This window comes from Ovis canadensis, chromosome 22, assembly GCF_042477335.2.
Source record: "Ovis canadensis isolate MfBH-ARS-UI-01 breed Bighorn chromosome 22, ARS-UI_OviCan_v2, whole genome shotgun sequence".
Lineage (NCBI taxonomy): Eukaryota > Metazoa > Chordata > Mammalia > Artiodactyla > Bovidae > Ovis > Ovis canadensis.
Genome location: NC_091266.1, coordinates 54,475,153 through 54,488,784, shown reverse-complemented (window position 1 = coordinate 54,488,784; position 13,632 = coordinate 54,475,153).

The window sequence follows — 13,632 nt, the reverse complement described above, 5'->3', positions numbered from 1 at the left end:
CGGTATACTGTCAGTGACCCCAGAAAGGCTAGAGTGCATGCCTGCCCCAGCTCTTGGCTCAATCAGCAGTTACTTTTGTCACCAAGCGCAGACCTCAGATGAGCTCTCTAGCTCTCTTTGAGGCTCTTTAGCCAACTTCTGAGATGTGCTTAGTACCTCTGTTGGATGAAGTCTGACTGCCTTTGGTTCCGCTTCCAGAAGTCCAGACTGAAACAGACAGAAAAGCCTGAGTGTTAAAGTTTCTTCGAGGGACAGCTTCAGGTGGTTGGGGGCAGGAAGACAGAGCAGGAGGGGCCTCATCTCAGAGCTTAGACAGTGTATCTTCCGTTTCTTCTGGAACGGGGCCTGCGTGCCACAGGCAGGGCAGGGGTGAGTTGTGAGATGCTTGGGCTCCGGGTGTCCAACTCTCCACGAGGCCCCCAGGCCCCATCCTGGGCCGTTGCCTTTGCTGGCAGCAGAACTGAACCAGGAGAGACAACACACAGACCCCGGGCGTCTTGAGGCTCTTCAGAAACATGAGGTCAGCCCCAGGGAATGAGGCAGCTTGGCGGGGGTCCAGGCGGCTACAGAGATGCTGTTTGTCAGGCTCTGGGATCCCGTGGCCTGCCTGCCAAGCTCCTGTGAGGGGCAGGAATTGCTCTGACTGCCCCAGCCCCACACGGCCCTGGGGCCTAGAGGCACATTTGGGCACATCAGGGGTTCACTTCTGTTAACGGTCTTGACTTTGTCCGCGTCATGCCTCTGGCCAAGCTCAGAGGAGTGCCCTTTGGGGCTTGGGGTCAGCCACAGTTGGTGAAGAAGCCCCGTGGTGATGTGGTGGGAGCTGGCTGGGCCAGTGGTTAGGATTTTACCTTGGTCTTTCTGCAAAATCTTGAGTGGCCTTGGATGAGGGACTTCACCACTCTGGGCTCCAGGTCCTTCCTCCGTCAATGAAGGGGCTCTATGTAGAGGGACAGCCACATTCTCCTTCCTTCTCTCTTACTTTTATGAAGTCTCTCCCTTGAACCTGGCGAAGTGAGCTGTGATAGGTGTAAGCCAGCAGAAACAGCCCCTGTTCCTTGATATTTTTAGGAGAGGGCTGGTAACCCACGTCTGGTGCCTGAAATATAAGAGGGTTGTCTGTTAGGGAGGCTCTGGAAGAGAGTTTGCTCCTTTCTTCAGAAAGATACAAACCAAAACCAGGAACCTCACCTTCTTCCAGTCACTGGCAGGATGAAAATCTGAGGCAGCCCAGAGGTGACAAAGCTAAGTTTTCAGGACAAAAAGCTGATACACTGATGGCTGCCTGGATAAGTTATTTAGAAAAATGAAGCCTCGGTGACATTTCTATTGCTGTCCTATGACTTGTTACACAAGATAATTAAGCATCTTTATTGTTTCAGCCACTGCAAGTCAGGTATTGGCTTGCAGCTGAATTCAGTCTAATTGAGACCTGCTGTGCTCAGACTCTCGGTTGTGTCCGACTCTTTGTGACCCCATGGTCTGTAGCCCACCAGGCCCCCCTGTCCACGGGATTTCCCAGGCCGGAACACTGCAGTGGGTAGCCATTTCCTCCTCCAGGGGATCTTCCTGACCCTGGGATCAAACCTGCATCTCCTGCATTGGCAGGCAGATTCTTTACCACTAGCACCACCTGCGAAGCCCAACGGAGATATAGTAATTAAAAAAGCATTTGGCAATTCTGTCAAGAAGGTGAGACACCCCATTCTGGCCAGAGGGAGGTGACAACCATGTGAGCATTGTGTGTGTGTGTGTGTACGTGTACAGGGGACGGAAGGAAATCCAGAGGACTGAGAACAGGAGCTTTGTGGGGCTCTTACCCAGCCTGCCTTGCCCTGAAGCCTCCCAGCTGATGTTAGTATTGATAACACCACGACCATCAGACCAGGTGCTTCGTAGCATCGTCTCAGTACCACCTACATAACTGCTGCACGAGGGCTGGCTGGGATTGCCCTCGTGTTATCCATGAGTTGAGGCTGAGCTCACATGTCAACCTGTGTCCCTCTCCAAAGCTGGGCTGTGCTTCCTTGGGTTCACCTGGTCATCCTCTGGCCCTGGGGCTTCAGGGCACAGCTTGGGGAGGCTGGCCAGGAGCCAGGCAGGGGCTGAGGGAGGCAGAAGGGGACATTCAAGGCCAAACTGGGCCCATCTATCGTGTCAGAGATTGTTCCCCAACAAAATCAATTTTGTTCAAAAGCGGTGTGGACTTTTTATCAAGTACTGGGTACTTTGGTTCAACGAGTAGTCCTTTCTGTTTGTAACACACCCTCCACCTCCCGGCCAATATGGTTCCAATTTTGTTTAAAGCAAGTTATGCCTGGAAGCTGAGGGCCTGAAGGGCAGATGTCCCTGGACTGATGGTGCTGATAATAACAGCAATAACAACAGCTGGCACATCCGGAGCTCTCACAGGCTCATGGTTTTTTTTTTGGCCTCGCCACGCAGCAGGCAGGATTCCCAGCCAGGGATCGAAACCATGCTCCCTGCGCTGGAAGCTCGGAGTCTGAACAACTGGACCACCAGGGAAGTCCCAGGCTCGAAGTTTCTTAAATTCTCCCAACAGTCCTATAATCATACCCTTTTCACAGAAAGGAAAACAAGGTTTGGGAAGGCTTAAAAAGTGTGCCCAGGGCTTCCCTGGTGGCTTGGTGGCAAAGAATCCGCCTGCCGACGCAGGAGACGTGGGTTTGATCCCTGGTCCAGGAAGATCCCGCATGCCGTGAAGCAGCTAAGCCCGCGCACCACGACTATTAAGCCTGTGCTCTAGAGCCCTGGAGCCGCAAATACTGAAGCTTTGGCCCCTCTGGAGCCTGTGCTCTGGAAGAAGAGAAACCACTGCAGTGAGAAGCCCGCGCGCCACAGCTAGAGAAAGTTCGGGCACAGCGACAAAGACCCAGCACATTAGACCCCGCCCCCCCGCAAAAAAAGTGTCCAGCATCTCCCGGTGGGCAGTGCATGGCTTTCTCGAAGGCCTGAGCTGGGAGCTACCCTACTTCCTCGACCACCTCCTGGCCTGTGGATACTGAGTTAGAATCCCCCACTTCCTGTCTTCCTACCTGGGGGAGGGGGGAGGGGGACCGGGCTGGGAGCGGGGACGGGCGGCGGGGGGCGCAAAGGCTGGGGCCCCGAGTGGAAGAGTCAGACATAAAATGGCATACTATGAGGGTAAGGCTGTTCTCCAGTGGGCCTGCGGGATGGGGTGGGGGCAGCCTGCCCAGCAGGGCTGCTCTGTATGGTTCTGCAGGTTGTGCAGTGTGCCAGGCTTCCCATCTCAGGGAGTGCCTGGTGCTTCCTAGACGTGGTAATATTGATATATGTAGGGGTACGTCTATGATAGTTTTCTGGCAAATTGGGAGTAAGGTCTTTTTCTAATGAAATCAGTATATGATGACAATATTCTGACATTTGGAAAAGCCCTCTGGAAGAAATGCCTTTTCCTAATTTGCCCAAAGCTTTGACTCTGACCAGAAGTGTGAAGTGCTAAGATTCTTGAAAGCAGCCCTCAGCTTGCCATTAGCTACATGCCTGTGGGCTTTTTAAAGCTTCAGGTGTTAGTGTCTTTCTAATTGAGCTGATCAGGCGGGTGCTGGCTGCATTTCTGCCCTAGTAGTGGTGGTGGACCAGAAGCTCCATTGGGGTTAACGTTTTTAAGATTGCTCATTTTAGACATCTCTCCATCTTACCTGCCTTATGCTCGCGTGTCCCCAGCTGTCTCGAGTTCTCTAGGCCTTCTTGTGCCCTGACAGTGCCTGCCCTTAATGGTGAGGTGGCAGTTGCGCCTGTCCTGGGGCTTCTATGGCTTAGGAACCAGAAGGCAGGGTGGTGGCCCAGGCTGGTACAAATTGAGTGGCTTTAAGCAAGTGATTGCCCCTTGCTGGGCCTCAGTTTTCTCTCATTTAAAATAATGAGGTGGCCAAGACTTCCCTGAGGGTCCGGTAGTTAAGACTCCGCGCTTCCAATGCAGGGGGTTCAATCTCTGGTCAGGCAACTAAAATGCCACATGCCGTGTGGTGTGGCCAAAAAAACAAACGCACCCCAGAAAATAAACAAAAAACTGGGGACAAATTCTACCTCAATAAAGTTGTTAAAAAAAACACAAAAACCTAGGGACAGGATATAAACTCAAGATAAAAACAAAAAATTAGGTGGCCTAAGTGATTTCTTAGACTTTTCCAGCTCTCAGATTTATTTGTTCACCATCAAGGCCTTGGGCTGAATGTGAATAAGACAGACATACTTCTGAGCTCATGGAGCTCATACTCTGATGAGGTGGACAGACAGACGATGATACTTTGGAAGAAGGCATAATAGCTTCCTATTGCAGCTGTAACAAATTATCACCAACATAGTGGCTTAAAACAGTGCAAACTTGTTTTCTTACCATTCTGGTGGTGAGACATCTGAAATGGATCTCAGGGCTAAAGTCAAGTTGTCTGCAGGGCTGTGTTCTTTTCTGGAGAATCTAGGGGAGAAACTGTTGCCTTTTCCAGTTTATCGAGGCTGCCTGCATCCCTTTGGCTGTTTTTCCCTTCCTTCTTTAAAGCCAGCAACAGCAGATTAAGTCCCTTCCATGCTGCTATCGCTCTTTTTTTTTTCCTGCCTTCCTCTTCCACTTCTCAGGACCTTGTGATTACACTGGGCCCATGTGATAATCCAGGATCATCTCCCTATTTGAAAAGTTATGACCAACCTAGACAGCATATTAAAAAGCAGAGATATTACTTTGCCAACAAAGGTCTGGCTAGTAAAAGCTATGGTTTTCCAGTGGCCATGTATGGATGTGAGAGTTGGACTATAAGGAAAGCTGAGCACCCAAGAATTGATGCTTTTGAACTGTGGTGTTGGAGAAGACTCTTGAGAGTCCCTTGAACTGCAAGGAGATCCAACCAGTCCATCCTAAAAGAAATCAGTCAGTCCTGAACATTCATTGGAAGAATGGATGCTAAAGCTGAAAGTCCAATACTTTGGCCACCTGGTGCAAAGAACTGACTCATTTGAAGAGACCCTGATGCTGGGAAAGATAGAAGGCGGGAGGAGAAGGGGATGACAGAAGATGAAATGGTTGGATGGCATCACCGACTCAATGGACATGAGTCTGAGTAAACTCTGGGAGTTGGTGATGGACAGGGAGGCCTGGCGTGCTGCGATTCATAGGGTCACAGAGTCGGACACTGAGTGACTGAACTGAACTGAATTAGCAATCTAATCTAATGATGATCTAATTAGATCTAAACTCGATCTAATTAGCAATCTTAGTTCCACCTGGAACCTTAATTCCTCTTGTTGTGGAAAGTAGCATAGTCCTTTGGGTTTGTGAATTAGGATGTGGGCATCTTTGGCAGGGGGCATTATAATGTGTCCCACATGAGGAGTACAGAGGACTGTGGGACCCCTTGGCAAGGGGCATCCAACCAACACACATGGGTCCTAGGACCTTTGCATGTCCAGAAGTCAACTGGGCTGGTGAGCTGAGGTTTCCTTTGCCAGTCAGGACCTGACAGCATACAGGGGACTCTAGAGAGTGGAGGAGCCTTGTGTGTGTGTGCATGCACTTGTGTGTGCATGCGTGTGTGTGTGTCCCTCAGGCAGAAGGAAAGTAATTGCTGAGGGTCTGAGTTGCAAGAAGTGACGGTGAGCAAAGGAAATGGCATGTTAAAATCATTAAAAATAAGGATTATGATGATGTTATTTAACTTGTGGTCAAAATAAACAGCCAATTTCAATAAAAATACCAAGCAACAGCAGCATGTACATCATGGGGGAGTGACTGGAGTAAAGCACTCTAAAATCCTGTGCTCTGATTCCAACACCCAGGAGAGTAAAGAAACTAACTCTAAAAATTTTCACTTATGGAAAATTTTAAGCATTACAAAAGTAAAGGTCCCAGTGTAAAGAATCCTAACTGGCCTTTCCCTTAATTCACGACGACTCTTATTTTATCTATCGCCCCCACACCTGTTTTTCACTCCATTCCCACACTGTGGATCATTGTGAAGTTATGAACATTGATAATTTTGATAGGTTAAGTATGTGTGTTAAAAATCTGTTGAGCACCTCTGTTAAAGGAAAATAGGGGCTATATATAGTAGATGTAAAGAAGTGGAGTGAAGAAAAAATAAATCTTACGAAAGAAAGCATGATCAAGGTGAAAGTCGTGAACGTGGTAGAAGAAATTAGTTGTAAGGCAGAGACTAACACGACATTGCAAAGCAATTATCCTCCAATTAAAAATAAACAAAAAAAACAAAAAATAAATAAAAATAAACAAAAAATAATGATAGAAGATAATTTGAAAAGATTGGTACAGAAAAGTGAAGGAATGAATGAAATAGAAAACAAAAATGTGACAGATGATCCACAGAACCAAAAAGCTTGTTCTTAATAAAAAACAAAATTAACTCTTTTGGCAGGATTTATTTCTTAGGAAAAAACATGACACAAAGTGAAAAATTTTGTGACCAGCTGCTTCTTAAATTTGAAAATGTATAGGAAATTGAAAAATTGCTGAAAGCAAAAACTCAAGAAGAATTTTAAAACCACAGAAGTCCTCTCACATTGTATAAACTGAACCAGAGTTAAAAGTATCATAATAGTGACTTCTCTGGCAGTCCAGTGGTTAAAACACCAAACTTCCATTTCAAGGGGCCCCAGTTCAATCCCTGGTGGGTGAAGTCCTGAATGCCACATGCTCTGGCCACCTAAAAAAAATTGTCACAAAGAAAATGCCAGATCCAGATGACTTTAAAGAGAAGTTCTATCATTCAAGGAACAAATAATTTCAATCCTATGCAAACTGTTCTAGACGTTAGCTAAAGAAGAACCATTTTCTAATTAATTTTATAAGACTAGTATAGCCTGATATAAAAATAACAAGTATAAGAAGGGAAAATTATAAGCTAAGCTCAGTTGTAAAGATACATGCAAAAATCTGAAGATATCAGCAAATCAAATTCAGCAATGAAGGGGAAAACAGAAGATAATTTATCAGTTCTAATGCAGATGGACCTATAGAATGAAATATTGGTTTAACAAAGAAGTCAGTTAATGTAATTCACCATATTAACATAGTAAAAGAATGAAAAAAAGATCATCTCAATAAAAAGCATTTGATAAAATTCACGTAGAGTGATGATAAAAATTTTTGTAAAATTAGAAAAAGATTTCCTTAACTGATAAAGCATGTCTATAAAACCCTATAGTGAACATTATAATTAACACTTCTATTCAGTATTGTCCTGGAGGTCTCAGAGGTCCTAGCCAGTGCAGGTTGGCAAGAAAAGTAGAATTATAAGGATCAGGAAAGAACAAACAAAACTGCCATTATTTACAGGTCACATTTTCTTTGTAGAAAATATAAGAGAAACTTGCTAGTCTGGTAAGAACCTATATGCCATGGGGGAACTGCTAAGCCTATGCTCCGCAAAAAGAGAAGCCCCCGCAATGAGAAGCCCCCATACTGCACCTAGAGAAAGACTGCGAAGCAATGAAGACCCAGTGCAGTCAAAAAATTGAAAAAATTATATTTGGAGAATTTAGCATATATTTTCCAGAATCAAGCAAACAAAAATAATAGGAGGGACAGACAATCTGAACCATACAAATAATATACTTTAGCATTAGCTATCTATAGAGCATTATACTCAACAGAGAACACATTCTTTACACGTGGGACAGTTATCAAAATAGAACAATTACTGACCATGTAGGAAGCCTCAGTAAATTCCCAGGGATAATATCATATTTCTGCCATGTTGTAATAAATACAAATTCTAAAAAATAATCCTGTACATTTGGAAATGTAACAATGTATTATATTGAAAATTTACAATGAACTTTCAGAAGAAAAATAGAGTTTAGTAAGTTTCCTGGATACAAAATCAATGTTTACTGGGAAGATCCCCTGTAGAAAGAAATGGCAACCCACTCCAGTATTCTCACCTGGAGAATTCCGTGAACAGAGGAGTCTGGTGGGCTACAGTCCATGGGTCACAAAGTGTCAGATATGACCAAGCAATTAACACTTTTCATGCATTTCAATATACCAACAGAAACAAAGTATTTGCTGTTGGTATACTGCCAACAACATAAACGATAAAATCTCACTTAAGTCAGCACTAAGAAATCGCCCTCCAAAGAAAAATACCAGATCCAGATGACTTTATAGATAAGTTCTCCTATTTGAGGAAAAATAATTCTAATAATAAAACATGTATATGATCTCTATGGAAATGATTGTAAATTTTATTTGAAAGACATTAAAGGAAACCTAGATAGGAGAGATACACTGTTTGTGTAAAACTCACTATTGTAAAGTTGTTAGTTCTTCCAAATTCATCTATAGATTCAACGCACATCCAATCAAAATCCTAACTTTGTATGTGTGCACATATGTGTCAAACTTGACAAGATGACTTTACAACTTGTATGGAAAAATAAAGATCAAGAAAGATAATGCACTCTTGAAGGAAAAAAGGGCTGGATGGGTAGGAGTAAGAGCTTGCCTGGCCAAAGATCAAAATTATTAAAGATTTAGTTATTCAGACGATGTGCTACTGAGACAGCTGTAGACTGAGTGGCTTAAAACCAGAATCACACATATAAAGAAACTTGTGGGACTTCCCTGATGGTGCAGTGTCTAAGACTCTGCATTCCCAATTCAGGGGGCCTGGGTTAAAAAAAGAAAGATCCCATGTGCCACAACTGAGACCTAGTACAGCCAAATTAAAAAAGAAATTTAACAAATAAATAGAAATGTAGGGAAAAAAAGAACATGAATACATGATTCATAGTTGACATAACGATTTTTAAATATAAGAAAAAGTTTCAGTTCCACTGACAACCAAGGAAAGGCAAATTAAAACAGATTATTTTTAGCTATCAAATGATTTTTAAAAATCCTTCAGGTTTTCAAGAATTTGCAATGGATTGTTTGCTGTACTTATCATTTTGGACAACGATTGGCAGTATCTGTTAAGAGCCTCAAAATGTTCATACCCATTAGATTGATGATTTAACTTCTAGGAATCTATTCTAAGAAAATACCCCAATCAGTTATTCTTACCCAGCAGTCAGAAACTCAAGCCAAAATGTTTACTGCAGGGTTGTTTGTAATAGTAACAGAATGAAAAACAAATTACTGGTCAAATAAAAGGGAGCAGTTAAATAATGGTGCACTTATGTGATGAACTATAATAAAGTAAATGAAAGTTGGGTATTCTATTCATTTTTAATGGCATAGGAGAATGCTTATGATGTAATTTGTAACCATATATTATTCTGGAATATTAAGAGTGGTTCTCCCTGGGCTGTGGAGTTATCGAAGATTCCCCACCCTTCTTTTTTTCTAGTGTAGTCAACAGCTATGCTTTGGAGCCAAACAGACCTTCCATGTCAAAGCCAGCGATGGCCAGTTGAGTCTCTCTGATACTGACTCTCCTGCCTCCCTTCCACTTTTAAGGACCCTTGTGATTATGCTCGGCCCACCAGGGTAATCCAGGCTACTCTGTTTTAAGATCCATGGATCAGCAATCTTATTTCCATTTCCAGCCTTAATTCCCCTTTGCCAGCTATTGTGCTTGTGCTCAGTTGTGTGTGGGGGGCTTCCCTGGTGGCTCAGAGGGTAAAGCGCCATCCCCGGGTTTGATCCCTGGGTCAGGAAGATCCCCTGGAGAAGGAAATGGCAACCCAATCCAGTACTCTTGCCTGGAAAATCCCATGGATGGAGGAGCCTGGTAAGCTATAGTCCATGGGCTTGCAAAGAGTCGGACAAGATTGAGCGACTTCACTTTCACTTTTCACTTTTTCAGTTGTGTCTGAGTCTTTGTGACCCCATGGACTGCAGCCTGCCAGGCTTCTCTGTCCATGGGATTTCCCAGGCAAGAACGCTGAAGTGGGTTGTCATTTCCTCCTCACATGGTACCATATCCACAGGTCTGGGTGGTCATCTTCTGCCTGCCACAGTTGCCATGTGACCTTGGGCTCGCAATTCCCTTAAACCTCAATTTCTTCATCTGTAGCAGGGTTTCTTCAGTTTGGCACCATTACATCTTTGGATGGATAATTCCTTTGCTGGAAGGGGGGCACCCGTACTTTGTAGGATGTTCAGCAGCAGCCCCGGCCTCTATCCATTAGATGCCAGTAGCAACCACCCCTTTCCCTACAACATGACAAGCAAAAACATCTCCAGACTTTGCCATGTGTCTCTTGGGGGCAAAATCAGCCCTGGTTGAAAACTGATCTATAAAACAGATATAGGGGCTTCCCCGGTAGTCTAGTGGTTAAGAATTTGCCTGTCAATACAGTGGGGAAGGGATAAGGCAATGGCACCCCACTCCAGTATTCTTGTCTGGAAAATCCCATGGATGGAGGAGCCTGGTAGGCTGCAGTCCATGGGATCGAGAAGAGTCAGACACGACTGAGCAACTTCACTTTCACTTTTCACTTTCATGCATTGGAGAAGGAAATGGCAACCCACTCCAGTGATCTTGCCTGGAGAATCCCAGGGATGGGGGAGCCTGGTGGGCTGCCGTCTGTGGGGTTGCACAGAGTCGGACACGATTGAAGCAACTTAGCAGCAGCAGCAGTGGGGAAGATTCCACATTCTATGCGGCAACTAAGCCCGTGCGCCACAACTACTGAAGCCCATGTGCCTACAGCCTGTGCTCCACAAGAGAAGCGACCACAGTGGGAAACACTCAGTGCAGCCAGAAGTGAAAAAATAAATCTTTGATCAAAACAAAACAAGAAAACTGGTATAGTTCTTACCTCGTGGTACAGCTGTAAGGATCAGACAAAATGGTGTGTGCATAAGGTTCAGCATAGTGGCTGGTGCCTAGAGAATTTCCCCTTTCTCTCTGCTTCCCTCTCCTCTGCACTCTGCTGCTGCAAGTAGCTATGTATCTATGTTTTATTTTTCTGAATGCACTTTGTGTGTGTGTGTGTGTGTGTGTGTGCTCAGTTACTCAGTCGTGTCTGACTCTTGGTGACACCCTGGACTGTAGCCTGCCAGGCTCCTCTGTCCATGGAATTTTCCAGACAAGAATACTGAAGTAGGTTGCCAGTTCCTATCCAGGCTCTCACTTTACTGCTTTGCTAATTAAAACAAGTTATCAGAAATTCTTAGCAGTTGTGCAGTAGGCTTGAAAATTAAATACCCTCCGAGGCAAAGGTACATTTTCAATGAAAACATTACAAATAAATTTCAATTATTCAAATAGCGGGTAAACTCCAATTATGAAAAATTCAAACAGTAATCACAAGGCTAATATTTTCTTTCATTTTCCCAACCCACCCTCCATCATTATCTTCCCAGAGGTGCTCTCTGCCTATAAGTGCCATGAGGACAGGGATTTCACTTGCACTGTTCATCGTTTTACCTCCTGTGGTTGAAGCAGAGCCAGGCACACAGTAGATATTCAGTTCAGGTTTGTTGAATGAATGAATGAGTTTACTGTGTAGCATTTCAGTTCTTTGAAAAAAAGTTGCTATATAAATCTTAGTGGTGGTTATTATTATATTCTAGTTCAACAGTTTATTAGCCATATGATCAAATTACCTAGCCACACAGAAATTTAATAATTTCATTGTCTGAAAGTGCATGGAGTTGTTGTAAGATATCCCAAGTCTTTGACTATGCATTTAAATAGACACACACACGCACACACATATTCTTTTAAATTTAGTGTTTCTGAGATCCTATGTATTGTTCTGCAATTTAAAACAATTTTTAAAATTTATTTGGCTGTGCTGGGTCTTAGTTGTGGCACATAGGATCTTTTGTTGTGGCATGTGGGATCTAGTTCCCTGACCAGGGATTGAACCCAGGCCTTCCAACCCTGCACTGGGAGCTCGGAGTTTTAGCCACTGGACCACTAGGGCAGTCCCTTGTTCTGCAATTTGCTTTTTCATGTAATATGTCAGAGGAGCTTTCCAGGTCAGTATATATAGAGCTGCTTCATTCTTCTCAGCTGCTCTAAAGATGAACCATGGTTTATTTCAGGGATGGTGTCAAACTCCCGGCCCTCCTCCTCCTGGTGTCTGGCAGGTGCTCACTGAACAAATATCTCTTGCTGAATCACCGCCTGGGCAAAGTGCTCCTCAAGCTGGAGGAGCCTGTTGATATTTTAGTTTTCATCAACTGTGCAAATCTTTGAATCTTTTTGGTTTGAATGCGTCAGAGTCTGGCCCGGAAATCTACCCAAGATTATTTTTAGCCTGTTTGGCCAGGGGATCAGCTGCTCTATGGAGATGTTCACTCAGGGCCAGGGGTCAGCCTGCACGTACTACCTCCAGCAGGCAGTCACGAGCATTTAAAGATACTCCAGGGCCAGGGCTGGAAGTGGCTGTGGGATCCCGAGTCCCTGAATCTGAAAGCAAGACTGCAGGGCTCTCCTGAGATTGGCCCCAGCCAATATGTAAGGACCTCAGGGGATTCACGGCTGGATCCTTCTCTGGTCCTGCTCAGACTTTCTCTATGGTGGTGGTTGCCCGCTGATGGAACACTTACACTCTGGGCTTAGTCTCTGTCTAGCCCTTCCTTGTGGAGAAGGCAATGGCACCCTACTCCAGTACTCTTGCCTGGAAAATTCCATGGATGGAGGAGCCTGGTAGGCTGTAGTCCATGGGGTCGCTAGTGGTCGGACATGACTGAGCAACTTCACTTTCACTTTTCACTTTCATGCTTTGGAGAAGGAAATGGCAACCCACTCCAGTGTTCTTGCCTGGAGAATCCCAGGGACAGGGGAGCCTGGTGGGCTGCCATCTCTGGGGTCACACAGAGTCAGACACGACTGAAGCGACTTAGCAGCAGCAGCACCAGCAGCCCTCCTTGGCTCCAAACAAGCTGTGGATGTTCATACCTTTGTACAAACTGTTTCTTCTGCCAGGAATATCCTTCTTTTTTCTGTTTTTGCATTCAAGGCTCAGCTCAAATGGCCCCTCTTGAGTAAAGCTTCCCCCTCCCACTGAGATGACCTGGTCACACTCTTCTCTAAGTGCCCAGAAGCTCTGTACCTGCTACATCCTGGTCACAAGGAAGGAAGACCTGTCTGCTCTCCTCACCCAATGGAGGCTTCTGGAGGCAAGGACCCCTGGTGCGCATCCCAGTGCCTGGCATATCATGGGACTTTGCACATGGCTGCTGGGTGAGGGAAGCTCTGTGGCAGCAGGATGAGGTGCTGGGAACAAGCAGGTGAGTGGAAACAAGTGCTCTATGGAGAAGGAGCTGGGACATCGTGGGGTTAGGAGCCCTGGGCTCTCCTCAGGATGACTTCTTCATCATCATCACAGTGGTCCCTTCAGGCTGGAACAAGATACTCAGTGTATCAGAGACTTGAGTTTGACTCAGACAAAATCTTGTCTAATTTCTAAAAAAGAATACTAAAAGAAGATGGCAGTTGTTTCTGTGATACTGATTTTACATGAATCTGAAAACCAAAGCACTCTGAAGCACCCTCCACGTTGGAAGTCACATCAGCTGATCATAGTGATGGTCACTTTTCTAGGGGGGTGACCCCCTCAAACCTCAGCCATCCAGGATGAGGCCGAGAAGTGGGAAGTGCGTAGGCCTTGGGTAACTATCTCAGAGAACTGTATGAGAGCATCTTAGCTGTGCACAAGAGTCAGCTCCTCGCT